This window comes from Pteropus alecto, unplaced genomic scaffold, assembly GCF_000325575.1.
Source record: "Pteropus alecto unplaced genomic scaffold, ASM32557v1 scaffold45, whole genome shotgun sequence".
Taxonomy (NCBI): Eukaryota; Metazoa; Chordata; class Mammalia; order Chiroptera; family Pteropodidae; genus Pteropus; species Pteropus alecto.
In genome coordinates this window covers 34,758,350-34,773,875 of record NW_006442491.1, presented here as the reverse complement: position 1 = coordinate 34,773,875, position 15,526 = coordinate 34,758,350, and positions in this window count along the sequence as shown.

Here is a 15,526-nt window from a genome sequence, read left to right as displayed (position 1 = left end):
TAGGTCAGGGAGTCCCTTCCCCGCTGCCCTGGGTGCCAGGCACAAAACAGAGTCCTCCGTACACAATCTCTGTTGTTATAAACACCCCACGTTATAAATCAACGACACTGAGTCTCAAAGACACACCGTGAATTCCTTCCGGTCACACAGCAGTTATACAGCATCACCGAGGTCGAGTCTGGTTCTGGCTGACCACAGAGCTTGACCCCTTAACTGTCACAAAACCCAGTGGCTTCCTCCTCGTCTCCCAATGGCCCAGATTCGAAGTGACCACTTCTCTCCTTCTGTGCCTCTTTTCCCCGTAAATCCAAAAATAAAAAAATAATAAGATCTTGTAGATCTGGCCCAAACTGGGACTAAACTTTAATCTCAGGAACTCATTTAAAGGTCACAGCTGGGGGTCTGCCAATGATTGCCAGCCTGACTTCATCACCCCCACGACTCACTGAGAAGTCATTCAGTTCACGTATTGCAAAATCAAATCAGAGACATTTTGTTATATTCCTGTTAGGCAGACAGACAAACAACTGAAAAATGCTCTATCACCAAATGCTTCTCACACTCAAAAAGAATCCTGTTCATTCCTTCGAAAGCTCTTCTGTAAAGATGGGCATTACTGGTACCAGAATAGCTAAGACATTGATTAGTTCTATTTATAAATTTACCTAGAAATTTGAAGAGTTATTTTCTAAAACTTAGAAATGTTCAAGAAGCTCCAAGATTGATAAATATTCAGACTCAGTCTGTATCATTTAGGGTTTGTTCAAAAAGCAGAACCTTGACAAGTGGTATAGAAAAGGGATTTATTATAGGATTCAACCTCCTACGATCAATGGAACTGAGGAAGGAGACTCAAAGTCTGTTGCTTCTGGACCCGGGGCTGGGCTTGAAGTCAGCAGAAAGGGATGCTGGGAAGACGGGCATAAAGTAGCGAGACAAAGCACAACCTGAAACCTCCAGGATTTACTAGAACTTGTCTTTTTCCATTGTCTTTGCTCTGGATGACGTGTGACCAGAAGCTGGAACAGATCTCAGGGATCTAGGTGCTGCATGACCCTCCTCGTCCACCATGGATTTGCTCACCGGCTTGGACCAGGACCAGGATGCGAAAATCAGAAGGAGCTGGTCAGCGGGGGCTGGAGGAGACGCTGCCCCACACCAGTGCAGAAGTGTCAGCTCTGTATTAACCTCAGAGAGCTTAAAGGTGGCCGCCCCCTCGCTTCCACTTGCAGGCACCCCCGATCTGAAAATATGCAGGAAAGCGAATCCGAGGAAACGTCTTGCTTTAGCTAAGTTGGCACAGTGCAAACCCACCATCCATCAGATGAATGTCTATACTTGGAAATTCATAGTAATAGAAGCGAATGTATTGTTTCGTCCATCCACTCATTTGTTCATTTAACAAACAGTGAGCATCCCTTAGTAGGCACGGGGGGGACACAGGTGAACAAAATGAAGTCCCACTCCTCCTGGAGCCCACTGCTTCTCTTATCTGAATACTGGTCTCCTGCTGCCTGTGGACTCGACCCCTGCCACCTCACCGGTTTCTCTACAAAATTGCCAAGCGCTGCTTGTAAAACACGGATCGTGTCAGACCTTGTTCTCGCCCGCGCCCCACGCCGGCCTCCATGCTTTTCCACAACCCCACCCCAGCAGGTGTCTGCCTCTCTCCAGGTCTGTGCGAGAGGGGCTGTACTGTCCCCTCTGCCTGGACCGCTCTCCCCTAGGTCCTCACGGCACTCAGCCTCACTTCATCTCAGCCCCCACTCAGATGGCACCTCCCGAACTACGTCCCCTCTGTCGCCCTACATAGAACCCTGCAGGACACTCTCCTCCCACTCGCCAGCTTCATAGCTCCTCATGCTGTTCATCAGTCCCTGACTCGCCATGGATCTGTTCACGCGCTCACCCTGGGTCTCCCCCACCGCAAAGGACATGCCGGGGGGCGGGGGCTCTGTTTTATCCAGAGCGACTTTGTCCCTGCCCAACTCTCAGCCCCATATTCTTGTTCCATATCCTTCACCGCACTTTATCACAGTCTGAATCGACTTATTATGCACAGCATTTAGGTGTCTGCTCCCTGTCTCATCCCACTAGAAGGCAAGCTGGGGGCGGGGGGTCGGAGGTGGCCTTCTAAGTCTGAGGTACAAGCTGGCTGGCACTTCACTTTCTCCCTTGGGAGTAAAGGCATGCCCTCCCTAAGAGACACCTACTCTAAAGCAACCTTTATGCTCAAAGAAGCCATACACTCGTTCCAGCGAATTGCCTCTTAAAAATTTTGGAGCCCCACCTAACCAAGTGACCGAAATTCACCCATTCACAAAGCAAGGGACAAACTGACACTGATTGTGTGCTTCCTGACAGGATGGTTTCATGCTAACACAACACCACGCACGGAGTTTTCCCGTCAAAACGTTTAACCTGAATTTCACTGGGAGACGCAGTCAGAAAAACAAACGCAGCTGGCCTGCACTCTTCAAAACCCTCAATGTCAGATGAGAGGAAGGACCAAGGGACCAAGGGACGATTCTAGAGTGAAAGGAACTAAAGGGACATGACAATATATGACATGGATCCTGGATTGCACAAACGAATTGCTTTAAATGGCATTGGGGGGGCTGGGGGGGGCCATGGGAATAGTTCGAGAGATTTGAATATGAAATGTACTGATAATGGTATTATGTTAAGTTTTCAGAATGTGACAACTGCATGTGCTTACATAAGAGAACCCCCTGCCCTTGGGTGACACTTGCTGAGGTTTTTTGGAGTAAAAGGGCAGGATCTCTGCAATTTACTCTTCAGTGATTTAGTGAAAAATAATGTATGTGTGTATTACATTATTATATTTTGCACATATTACCTAATATCCAGTGTATGTTACGGAGAGAGAGAGCAAATGTGGCAAAATGTTAACAATTTGAAGAATCTGGGTGAAAGGTAGAAAGGTGTTTCACGATGCTGTCTTTCCAACGTGTCTACAGTTCGAGGTTTTCAAAATAAAAATTTGAAAAATGTCTTCCACAGCACCCGAATGGATGATCGAAGGAAGAAAATGTATACATTCGACGGAATATTATTACCCCTTAAAAAAAGATGGAAATCCTGCCATCTGCCACAACATGGGTGAGCCTTGGGGACATCGTGCTGAGTGAAATAAGCCCGTCACAGAGGGACAAACGCTGCATGGCCCCCTTCTGTGAGGTGTAAGTCCAACGCCTAGAGGCAAAGACCAGAGTGAGGGTGACCAGGTGCGGGGGAGGAGGAGGGGGCGGCTGTCATTCGACAGGTATAAAGTGTCTGCTATGCAAGAGGAATGGGTGCTGAAGAAGTGCGGGCCCCCCGACTCCCGCCCCCCACCCCACGTCTGTGGGTCACAGCGCTGCGCTGTGCTGCGCTCTCATCTGAAGTTCTCCTACCACAAGAAAGTTTAAAATCTTTTCTAGAGACCCAAATCCGCGCGAATCCATCCGCAGAGAACTGCTCTGTGCTGCCCCCTGGCTTCCAGGGACGGTCAGCTCCTCGCGGGTTGGGGAGCCTCCCGGACTCTGCTGGGCCATTCCCACCCCCCGCTGAGGTGTCCGTTTATGCTAAGATAGTTCACGTTTCCCAGTGGCTGAGTTGGGAACTTACGAGACATTAATAGATAGAATGTAGATATAAATCTAAAGCTGTTCACTTTAGATTTAATGTGCGTATTTTAATGTACTGCTTCACTTATTCACACACGCACAGTCGCCTGTTGGATTTGCCCCCGTTGACACCGGTGTCATCCGTGAACTCAGTGCCTCCCCTGCCCTCATTGTCCACCTCAGCTTCCCTCGGTGAGGGAAAGTCACACACCTTCCTGGCCTCTCTGAACCTTCCCTGGGGAGATGGGTAATAACCTCACAGGCACCCGATTCCACCAGTAAGTCACATCTACGCTGTTGATTCACTTGAGGCACGCAGCAGATACGCTGACAGGTGACAAGGAGACATGCCATTGAATGGAAGCTTCCGTCCTCACCAGCCATGTCACCTCCCAGCCCCTCGCCCTCTGTGGCCACCGTGCCTGAAGGAGTCGGCTGTCGTGAGAGCTCGCGGAGTCGACACAGACTGAATGGGAGTCATATTAAATAATTAACTCAACCCCAACTCCAGCTTGCACCTTCTGACCTCTCGGCCGAACTCGGCAGAAAACAATTTCTGACACTCGAACTGAAATCTGCAAACCCCGGACGAACGGTGTTCCAGAAAATGCACATCTGAGCATGAGGTGCTAACGGCATTGAAACTATAAAACAGACAGAGAGAGAAAGAGGAATGTGAGCAGATACGAGTAATAAAATATGATTTTTAAAATTACGAAGCCCTTCAAACATACAGCCAACGGTCTACCATCCAGCTCTGTCGAATCTTAACATTGGTCATTCACGCCGCAATGGTTTTATAAGAAATAAAATAAGATAGATACAGCCGAATTGCCCTGATTTCCTTTCAGAATATCTAGTCTCATTCCTCCCTTCCCAGAAGTAATGGCTATCCTGAATTCCTGATTTTGTTGTTTATTGTTTCCAGACATGTTTTGTATGATTTCTATACAGGAACATATTCATAATCAATATGTTGTATTGTTTGTAGGTTTCATTTGACATCTATCATTCTGAAATTCAATTATTCCTCAACATTATGCTTTTGAGAGCTTTCCTTGATGATCCTCCAAGCTCCAATTCACTCACCTTTGGGTTTTTAACTTTTATTAGTTGAATAACCTCAAGGTTTGTCTTGGGGCTTTGTAGTATCTTTAACAAGAAGGAAAACGGGGAGAGAGGAAAAGAGAAATATTTTTTGAGAAGTATCAAAGGGTTTTGTGCTTGGGTGTATTACACAGTCAATCCTCACATGACTTCCTTGGGGTAGGCATTCTTATCCTAACTGGCTTGGAGAAGTAAAGAAAGGTGCCTAAGGACACAGGTAATAAGCAAGGTACGAAAAAATTGGACCCGAGGTCCACATGACACAAAGCCCTAAGCTCTTTCACCACACGGCACAGTCTGTATCATAGGAAATCGATTATAGATGGGTTCTTATGATGACAGCAAGGATGATGATGATGATGACTGAAACGATACGGCGTAACTCTATTAAATCATGGCCCAAGTGGTTCAAGCCAGAGAGGAGTCACAGTCTGCCAAGAAACTCAATCGGCCATCAAAAAACAACTTCATTATAACTTAAGGTGTTTATGTTACATGGATTTCTCTACAACAAGAAGGGAATCCACAGCCAAGGTGCGGAAGTGAATGCACAGTTTGATTCCGCATCGTAAATGCTACAATACGGAGCAGACGGGGACCAGCAAGCAGAGGGGACAGAGAGATTAATGCCATGTGGACAAAAGCAGGGGACATTCAAGCGAGACACGGCCTCGCCTGCCCCACTCCTTCAGCTCGCTCACCTCACCTACGCACTCTCCTCAGGTCTCTTTGCGTTCCCCTCATAGTCACAAAGCTGTTGCAGAAGCCCAAGAAGAACGTCCTCTCAACAGCATCCCAAGCAGGAAGGAAGGGGAAGAGCCTTCTTCCTATAGCAGTCAGAGAAGACAGTCTTTCCCCAAAGCACCCAGCAGACTTTCCCATATATCTCATTAGCCAGATTGGGTCACCTGCCCACCCCGAGACCAGCGAAGGCTGGAGGGAGGGAAGACGGTGATGGGAGAGGGGACAACTCCCCTGACTTCCTCCCCGGGCGTGACCACAGGCTGCCTGTGGACTTTAACCAAAGGGCATTGATCCTCCCCAGGGGGTCCCCTCTACTTGACTCCCCTAAATTCTTAGGACTCTGCAGTTCCCTCTGGCCTGGCGAAGGTGACAGCTCTGTTGTGACTAGCCTGTGGTTACTTCACTAAACCTTGGATCTCATATAGTCACCCCTCTATAAATAGCCTAGTTTAAATACCTGGCCCCAACATCACTTTATTTGACTGTGCCATCAGCAGGTACTTGGGGTGCTGATTTGCTACAACCAGTCACTGCCAAGAAGAGTCACCGATGTAGACCAATCACGTTTCATCCCCCTGGAGTCAGGGGGAGATTCTACACCTTCTGAGAGGCTAAATGTACAACACAAATGTACAACAAGAGACAGCACGTGAGCTTGGCTGCGGGCCAAAGGAGGGGCGGACCAGAAGTATCCATGTCCAAAAGCTTCTTTTCTCTCCATCCTTCTCTGCCTCCGCATCTGTCACTCTTAGTCTACGTGGCCAGTTTTCACCCGTGGGCAGTCTATTCTCCCAACTCAGTGTCACGGGGATGACTTAGAAACGAAGGCGTGCATCAGTGGTTCTCAGAGCATGGTTCGGGACCAGCAGCCTCGGTGTCTGAGAACCTGACCCATTTCAGGCCCATTTCAGACCCACGGCATCAGAAACTGTGTTAACACCACCAGCACCACCAGCACCAGCACCACCACCCCCAGGAAGGTTTCGGTGGGCATCGTGGCCAGAGAACCGCAGCTTCAGAGGGTGGGGGGGACGGCTGGGTGCCTGCTCAAGCGGGCGCCCCCCCTCCTTGCTGGCGGACTCAGCTCGCGTTTAAGTGTCAGATGAAGAAGCTCCGCCCGGCAAGCGCTCGGGGCAGGCGGCTGGGAGGTCTCACTGCCCGCTCTTCTTTCTATGGTCCTTCTCCTCCTTAGCAGCCAGCACCACGGGAGTTCACGACCAGAACGGTTGCTGACAAGTGGCCCGGGGGAGATAGACAGCAAAGAGACGGAGGGAGAGGGGGAGGCGAAAGGGAGACGAAGAGGGAAAAGAGAAAGAGCATCTCCAGGATCTGGTTACGATGCAAATTCTGGTCCAGCGCGGTTGCAGCTGCGGCTGCGGCTGCGGCTGCGTTTCTAACACCCCGACGTTGGGGTAGAAACTGCCGGTCCCTGGACTCACCCAACGCCCCATCTTCACCGACGCCCATTTGGAGTCCAGCCCGAGACCCGGCGGCTGCCTCGCTCCAGCGCGGAGGTTCTCCAGCCAAATGCACGGAATCAGCCGTCGGGACTGTGAAAACAACGGGTGCTCCCCACCCCCACGCACCCGAGTTTCCCATCTGGCCCTGCAGGGGTGGGGCTGGAAAATTTGCATTTCTAACAAGACCCTCGGGGGCATGCAAATAATGCTGACGTTTTGAGTACCGGTGCTCTAACTGGCAGAAAATTTTTCTGATATTTCTATAGATTAAGTGGCAACGGTAGACTTTGTGTATTCTAGATGCTAATGATTCCTGGTGTTGATAAAGGGGGAAAAAGCTAATTATTTATCGTTTTACAAAACCGGGGACTGGAGGAGAACCAGGCCCTGAACCTCCAGAACACAATGCGACGCCACCACCTGCTGGTTGTCTCCGGAAGTGCAAGGGGCGGGCGGCCCGTGGGAAAATGGCTCGTGGCCACTTAATCTTGGCGCGCACAATACGCGGCCAGACACTAAGCACCATCCTCCTCACCTCTCTTTCTTTGGAGAATAAATAGGGTTTGTGCAGATAAGAAAGTAGGTCCCCGATTCTCGCCTAGACGGCGCCGGGCACATAGACATAAAAATGATAGCGAATATTTGCTGACCTCTGCCAAGTGCCCCACTCCGAGCTTCGGCGATTTGTGTGCATGATCTCTGCCGCTCCCAGGCTTCCTGGGGGTAAACTGAGGCACAGGGGACCTAGGAAACTTGCCTAAAGTCACGCAGCAAAAAGTGGCGGAGACAGAATTCACACCAGGAAATCTGCCTCCAGACTGGAGGAAGAGCTAAATAAATAAGCTTTGGGTTAATTCACTTGCCCCTCCCAGAAATTTATCACTGGAATATGCTTTAGTTTCCAACGTTTGCATCCCCTTCATTTTATTAAGACAAACAAACAAACCTGAAGCACAGAGAGGTGAAGTGACTTGCTTACGGTTACCCAGCAACTTGGTGACAGATCAGCAAGGTCACTTGAGCTCCTGTGGCCAGACAGCGCTTCCAGCAGCATTTACTGAGGGTAGAATGTCAGAACTTTCACCCGGAGTTATATATACCTGGGGACTACAACTCTAGAAATAATGCCTTAACTTATTTCAAAATATATGTGATCAAGGACCCACCACATTCTCTAGTCTACCATTTTTTAAATTACTTTCCAGTCATTCAAATAAGCTATTAAAATTTTTGACATATACTACCTGGATTATTATTTACTCAACACTTTTCCTGTAATCCATTCATTTTCTTTTTATTTATTCTCGTCTTGAGTAATAACATCTGGTAAATTGCATATGACATTACTTGATAAATGTCTTGTTCGATCTATTCCTTTGTAATGCCTGAAGCACCAATGACACCTCACGGCGTTTTGGGGAGCAGCAAGTGGGTCTTCAGTAGCCTGGCACCTGCATTCTTCTCTTGGCAATGACATCTGTAGGTCATGTGGTGTGAGGCAGTGATTAATGTCACCAAATTTGAGTTTTGTCCTCATTCCGTCTCTCATATGGTCATTGTTAGGATTAAATGAGATCCTCCACGTCAGAATTTGACATGATGTCACACGCATAGCAAGTAGCCAATCATTACATGTTACAATGAACTATAATAATTGTTCCTACGAGGCAGACATTATATTGTTTTTAAATGACGATCTGTGTGCCTCGAGGCTAGTTATCAATTTGACACTTTGGCAAGTTGATCATTGAGGATGTAGACTCTTTGGAAGAAGAGTCTGTTACCCGTTGAGCAGCTGGACACACAGGGACTTAAGGAAAAGTCACTATAATAAATTCCCCAAAGTTCTTTAATGCTTCGGTAGGAATATGGGCATTTTCAAGTTTTGAGATCAGTAGTTGGTTTTCATTATTTATTTTCTAGATATGTGGATTGGGGATTTATTCTGTTAAAAAGGTGTACACTTTTTCCATATCAGGAAACAAACCAACCACAAATCGGTAATGCTGCTCCCTAGGAAGAAAGTGGATGGTGAGGGATGGTCTCTTTTATGATCCACAAAGGACAGTTCTCTTGCTCTGAAAATAAATTGTTCATATGGCGAAACCACTTAGAATTCGTAAGTTCTTCCACTTATTGGGGAGGAGAAAACTCAATTTGACTGGATGCTTTGGGCTTTTTATGCCACAGATACGAAAACAAGGCAGCCTTCCGATTTGGAGGAGGACCTTAGGACCCAGGCCGTTTAACTAATTACACGCAAACAGAAGAGCCGGACTTATTAAAGCGGATTCAGATTCCAGCTACGAAGCTCATGCAGAGGGGGCATATGGTTCTTCTCCCCTCTAGGGAAGGTTGAGTGAAAGTGGGTGGTTCCAGACAGCATCGGGAAAGCACACTTCTGCCCCCCACAGCGGCTATGCAGGGGCGTCGCATACTCACGAGCCAGCCGGGGCAGAGGGAGACAGGGCGCGTCTGCTTCGACGATAGCTTCGTGTTTCTGCTTGTACATACCCTTTGCCCGTCCCTGGTTATCTTGCCCCGGCAAATTAGCGAAACTGGGCTCTCAGCCCCCACCACACTAGTAAGAAGTGGCCCTGACACGCTTCCCCACGACAGGAACTCTCACCCTGGGTGCACATTGAAATGACCTGAGTATCCTCAAAATAATACCAAGGGCCTGGGCCCAGGCCGGCCCGGGACCCATGGAAGCTTAATTCCTGGGCAGGTGGCTTGGAGGGTGACAGCGTGCAGCCTGGCCGGGAACCACGGAGCTGGCAGATGGGTGGGCGGGACCGGACGGCTCCCCAGGACCAAGAGAGCTGGGCTCCCCTGTCCTCAGGAGGTGGCCTGTGGGGGCGGCACAGCGTCCCAGTGGCCGCTCAGGCACCAGAGGCCTCGCGGGTCCAATTCCAGTCGGATTCTGATGGGCTGGGCTTCTTCAGGCCATCCCCCCCACGACCTACCTGAACCTCTCCAAACTTCCAAGAACTGAGGGTAAGAAGTCCATCTACTAACGATCCATACAATCGACATTTTGGCTCACAAGGAATATATTTTACATGGACCAGGAGAGAGTCCAGGGGAATATAACTGAAATAGAATGTATCACACAGAGTGAGCACAAGCATTTTGTTCCAAGCGTGCGTGTGCACTCGTGTGCATTTCTAGGAACAGGGTCCCAGTGAAAGATGTATGTCTTCATTGTAAGGATCGCCGGAAACATTTGAAAGCCTCCGTTGTCACCTGCGGGGTCTTTGTGAGGATTAAATGGAGTGATGCTGTGATGTATGACACACGTGAAGTATTAGATTAGGTAGATCAGTAGGTGGACAGAGACCGATATTGGTCTAAGTCACAATATGTCTAATCCCGTGAGCAGACGACAGAAACGGTTGCATGGAAATGGGACCACTCGTCTGGCACTGTTCGTGGTAGAGTTGGAAGGTCTTTGCTCCTAAGTAGCGTGACTTCCAAAGGGACTTGAACCCTCGATTAAGTTCCTAACGCCACAAGTGGGAAGGTACTCTACCACTTTCAGATTCAAGAAATGCCATGTCAAGTTTAAAGAGTTTGGGTAATATGGTATTACCTATAAATGCACAATCTTTGAATCTGCGCCCCTGACAATACTCTCCAAAAACTTTTTAGATGATGCCACAAGCATTGATTGACCCCTTAACATGCTTCAGAGGCTGCGGGCGATGAAGAGACCAGGATGCCCAAGACGTACCCCCAATCCTCATGGGGCTCCCTGTCTACTGGACAGAGAGAGCGTGGAAAGAGGAAGTCTCAAATATAACAGGACAAGCGAAGAAGATTCCAGGTGAGCAGAGAAGAGGGACGCTCTTACTCCAAACGCTCTCCATTCCCTTCTGCTATAAAGTAGAAACGGTCGTAAACGAGGGGCATGTTCCATCCTTGGTAAGGCAAAAAGACCAAAGAAGACCTTTTCCCAGGTGTTCCTGAGGTACAAGAGGGAAGGAGATTGAGAAAAGGTTTTGGATGAACGCAAAGGCACATCAGAGATTCTAGGAAGCTACTAACGCGGTAGCAAGTGCCCTCAGAACAGAAGCTCCGACCTTCTTGAAAAATCCCTCAAGGCAAGAACATCAAAAGCCTGGCTGTTAGCGTGAATTGGGGACAAGGGGAAAACACAGGACTCACGACCGTAAATTATGAATAGATCCTTTTAGATTCTTGTTTGTCCCCATCAATCGCTGTTGCCTTGTTTACAACTAATCTGACAGCGAATGTTTTTTAAAAGTTGGCTTTGCTCAGTTTTTTTCTCCCCCCAAAGGAATTTAACTTTTCACCAAAGTGACAACTCTCTTTATTTTGATCCTTATCGTTTACGGGATCATTGATTATTTATTTTAATTATTACTAACAGGTACTACTGACATAAGCAGGTATAGGAACAAACTTGATGTTGACTCCTGATAAGCATAAAATTCAGCAGGTGGGAACGAAGGTGCCCGACCTTGGAACAACCGATTCCCAGGTGCTGTCATCTGTTGGGGACATCCTCGGTGTATTTCCCAGGCTGCGTGCATGTGCAAATTAAAGGTTGCCTGTTTGCAAAGGGAATGGAGGGAAAGTTAACCTGGAGGTGAGGAATACAATCTATTTTACTTTAGTCAAACACTCTGTTATCTGGGCTTTGCCGTACACTTCCTTGAGAGAGACGCAGCAGTTCCTGGGTTGGGATGCAGCCTGATAGTCTCGTTTCAGACCATTCGCCCAACTTTAATTAATACCTTGAGTTGCTAGTTCAACAGTCGATCAGTAATACAATCGGTCTTTACGAAGCCAGCCTCTCCAGTGCCCTCCAACCCAGGCAGCTCATTAGCTGGCCTGTCCTGGGACAGGTTTTCTATTTGCTCTGCCCAGTCCCCTTTCCACCTCTCCCCACCTGTGCTCTGCCTCTGAGGGCCAGTGTGTGCGAACTGTGTCAACACACAATTGATGTGGCGCTCTGCCCTAGGGCTTCCGGTTGGGTCTGGCCAGTGGATATCAGAGGAAAGGGGAAAAGGTGAGTTGATCTCAGGCTGGCTCTGTCCTTCTACAGAAAGTCACCACTCTGCTGACCGCGACCGGCTTGATCCCACTCTCTCTCTGGGTCCACTGCTGCCACCCTTGGGCTTCCATGTTGTCCTCGTCCCCACCCACACCTCGGGAATCCATCTTGCAGGAGATCATTCTTCTTTGAATTGTCCTCATTTGTGCTTGCCATCTGTCTCCTTTAGACGCTCACTGACACACCACCGGATGCCTCTCTTGGATTCTAGCCACTCTCTTATGATTCCCAGTCATAGGAGAAGAAAACCAACAGGAGAAGGTACACTTATTGAAATCTGTTCCTTTCAGTAATAGATATTGTCAAGGACCCAAAGCGGCTCTTCAGAAAACGAACGCGGTGGCAAGTGTGTGGGATTGTTGGAGAAGCGCCTTACGCGCTCTCTGCACAGCTGTTCCTGGCTCCGAGACCAGGCGGAGTCCTTTTATGAAAGTTTACACACTGTAACCGAGACGAGAGAAGATACAGTTCCCGGGAAATCAGCGGCAATAAATGTGTCATCACGGATGGCACGATGGGACGAGAAAACCGTGGGCCCTGGTTCTCAAAAATCCTCTTCTCTCTCTTCTTTTGGGAACGTAGAGAACCCTGAGAACGTGCTGGAGACTGAGCCGTAAAAACTACTAATTGCAGATTTAATCATCGCAAACACCGGTGAAGCGCGCACCGTGCGCCAGGCCCGGCGTTGCGGGACTTCCCAGCCCTCCTTCGCTTGATCGTCAGCGAAGCCCTAAGAGTAACGGCTATTGCTCTTCATATTCGCAGATGAGGAATTTGAGGCTGAAGGGAGGGAAAGGACTCACGATCAGTCACACGGCTGGTAAATGGCAAAGCCATTGAGGATTCAAACCCAGGTCTGTCTGATTCCAGTGCTGTCCAGGGTCGGGTGGGAGGCAGATTGGGTTCAAAGGTTGTCTTTGTCACTTAGCGCTTGGGTCACCTTGGGCTGGTCACCAGGACTCAGAATCCACATTTATAAAAAGAAGCTCACATTACTTGTGTCCCGGGACTGTTGTCAAGATGAATCAAGGTCCCCTCTGTCGCGACAGAGACCCCTATCACATAGTGGACGCTCAAAGACCTGCAGGAGAAAAGGCAGGAGGTGGACTTGCGAGGACAGGAAGCTTCTCTTTGCTTTTATGCATCTGTAATTCTTTATTGTGACCAGCTCAGGGCTTAAGTTGAGTAATAAGAATAACACTGAACAAAATAACCATCATTTGTTTTATGCCAGCATCGTGTGCCAATGATGCTGCGTGCCCTATCTCGTTTCAACCCCACGCCATCTTAAAACAGAGGGACTATTATTACCCCCATGTTAGTAGTGAGTAAACTGAATACCAGAGAGGTTAAGTAACTTGCCCAAGGCTGCACAGCTAGGAAGTGGCAGAACTCACATTAGAACCCAAATCTGCCTGGTTCCCGTACCTTTGCTCTTAACCACTGCCCTGTATCCCATACCTATTTTTTATTGCATTTAACAAAGATTTACATGCTTCTTCTATGCCAGGAACTGTTCTGAACACTTCAAACATTCACTTGCTTAATCCTCATTAAAATGTCATGAGATCGGTACTATTATCATCCTCCTTTTTACAGGTGGAGAAAACTAAAGTCCAGAGAAGTACCTTGCCCAAGATCACACAGGCTTTCCAATTCCAAACCCACGTTTTCTTAAGTTCACAAATGAAACCAACATCAGGCACCGTCGTGTTTTGAGAGTAACAGGTTTGAGTCCCTCACAGACTTATCAATATGGACGATCACACTATAAAATTTTGTCCTTCGCAAAAGGGTGCAGAAAACAGATATTGGTTTTCAACCCTCAGCCTCATCATAAAACAGCTGGGGTTGGGTAATGGGCTCACGGGAATGCTAAAAAGATGTGAAAAGCAAGCCCTGTGCTGGTCCGGCCTCCGACATCTGAGGCAAAATAATTCTGCATCAGTCTGTCTACCGACAGGCAGCACCGGGCCAGGAAAAACGAGCTGGACAAGGGCCCAGCCTCTTTTTCGACGGAGAGATGGTGGACATGCCAGGCTGAACACTAAAGGTGAATTGCTCTGAGTAATACTGTGGCGCTTCATCCTGGTGCCAAGTGAACTGAGACAATATTGACCGAGATTCAGCCGACATCAGAATGCAGACGCGCATGACAATCCAAGTCCTTAGGCAGAGAGAGTCCAAGAGAGAATGTGAATATCCAGGAAGATGAGCCGAGGGCGAGGCGGTCCCCTCACAGCCTACAATCTGGGGCTTACGCACCAGCTGTGTACAAAGCTTATACTACCAGCAACTTTGCACGCGCAGGGCCTTTGCACGTGCGGCTCTGTGCTAGACACAACTTTCTCCATCCTGCCTGCGGGCCCCTGGCTTTCACCGGACCGATGCCACTTTTTATCTGACTCACGTCTAAGATGTTTCTGTCAGGAAGTCTCTCTCCCCACCTCGGAGTGAGATAGGGCGTCTTCCCACTCTGTTGACTGTATTTGAACTTTTTATTTTTCTTTAACTTTCTACACATGTCTTTCTCCCTGTTGGTCTGTGGCCCAGACTGGCATTCTTTGCATCTTTGTCTCCATTCGCAATCTTAGTACTTTGTACAGTGCCTCATGATGAGTGCTTAACAAATAGTGGAAGGAAAGAAGGATAGATGGATAGATAAAGGATGGATGGGTGGATGAATGAACAGATGGATGCATGGCTGGCTGGCTGGCTAGCTAGATGGATAGATAAGTAGATGATGAATGAACGGATGGGTGGGTGGGTGGTACTCAGATGGATGAGTACGTAGGTGGGTCTATGGATGGCTGAGTGGATGATTGAATGAATGAGTAAATGGATGAGTGGATAGGTGCTTGCAGGAGGCAGCTAGTGTAGGAGTAACAGAAAGTCCCGCCTTCTGGAATTCCAAGAAATCAAGTCTTCTCCCACTATAATTAGCTCATAAAATTCCGTAAATCCCTTCCTGGAGAAGGCCCAGGCCACACTTCCCTCTTCTCAGATCATACACTGTCTTGTTTTTGGACTCTTGTTCTGCAACATGGTCTAGTTGCCAAGTTTAACCAGATTCCACCTGGATAAAAATGGAGTTTGGTGTGCGTAACATCTAGGATTGATCCTAAGACACTGAACCCGTCCATCTCCTCGCTGTGAAGGGAAAATAACACTTGTAGGGTGTTTCCTGCCCCAGCTCTCTGGCGCGGGGGGATGCGGCGGAGCTACCTGAGGACCACTGGTTTCTTAAGTTATGGGTGAACAGAGCCTTGAGGGGCAAAATCATAAGTCAATAACTAAAATTGGGAAAACCCTGCACTAGGGAGGAGAGAAAAGAAATACGGCCCCATGGTTAATGTTTAAATCCACCTGCGAAGAACTTGCCACCTTTTGTCTCAGTTTCCACTCTAATCCATCAGAGCGATGCTCATTATTGGTCCTCGGAGAAGGCATCTCATTTTCTCAGCTACAGCTCTGCAGAGTGGCCAAGGCAAACCACGTGTCCAAAC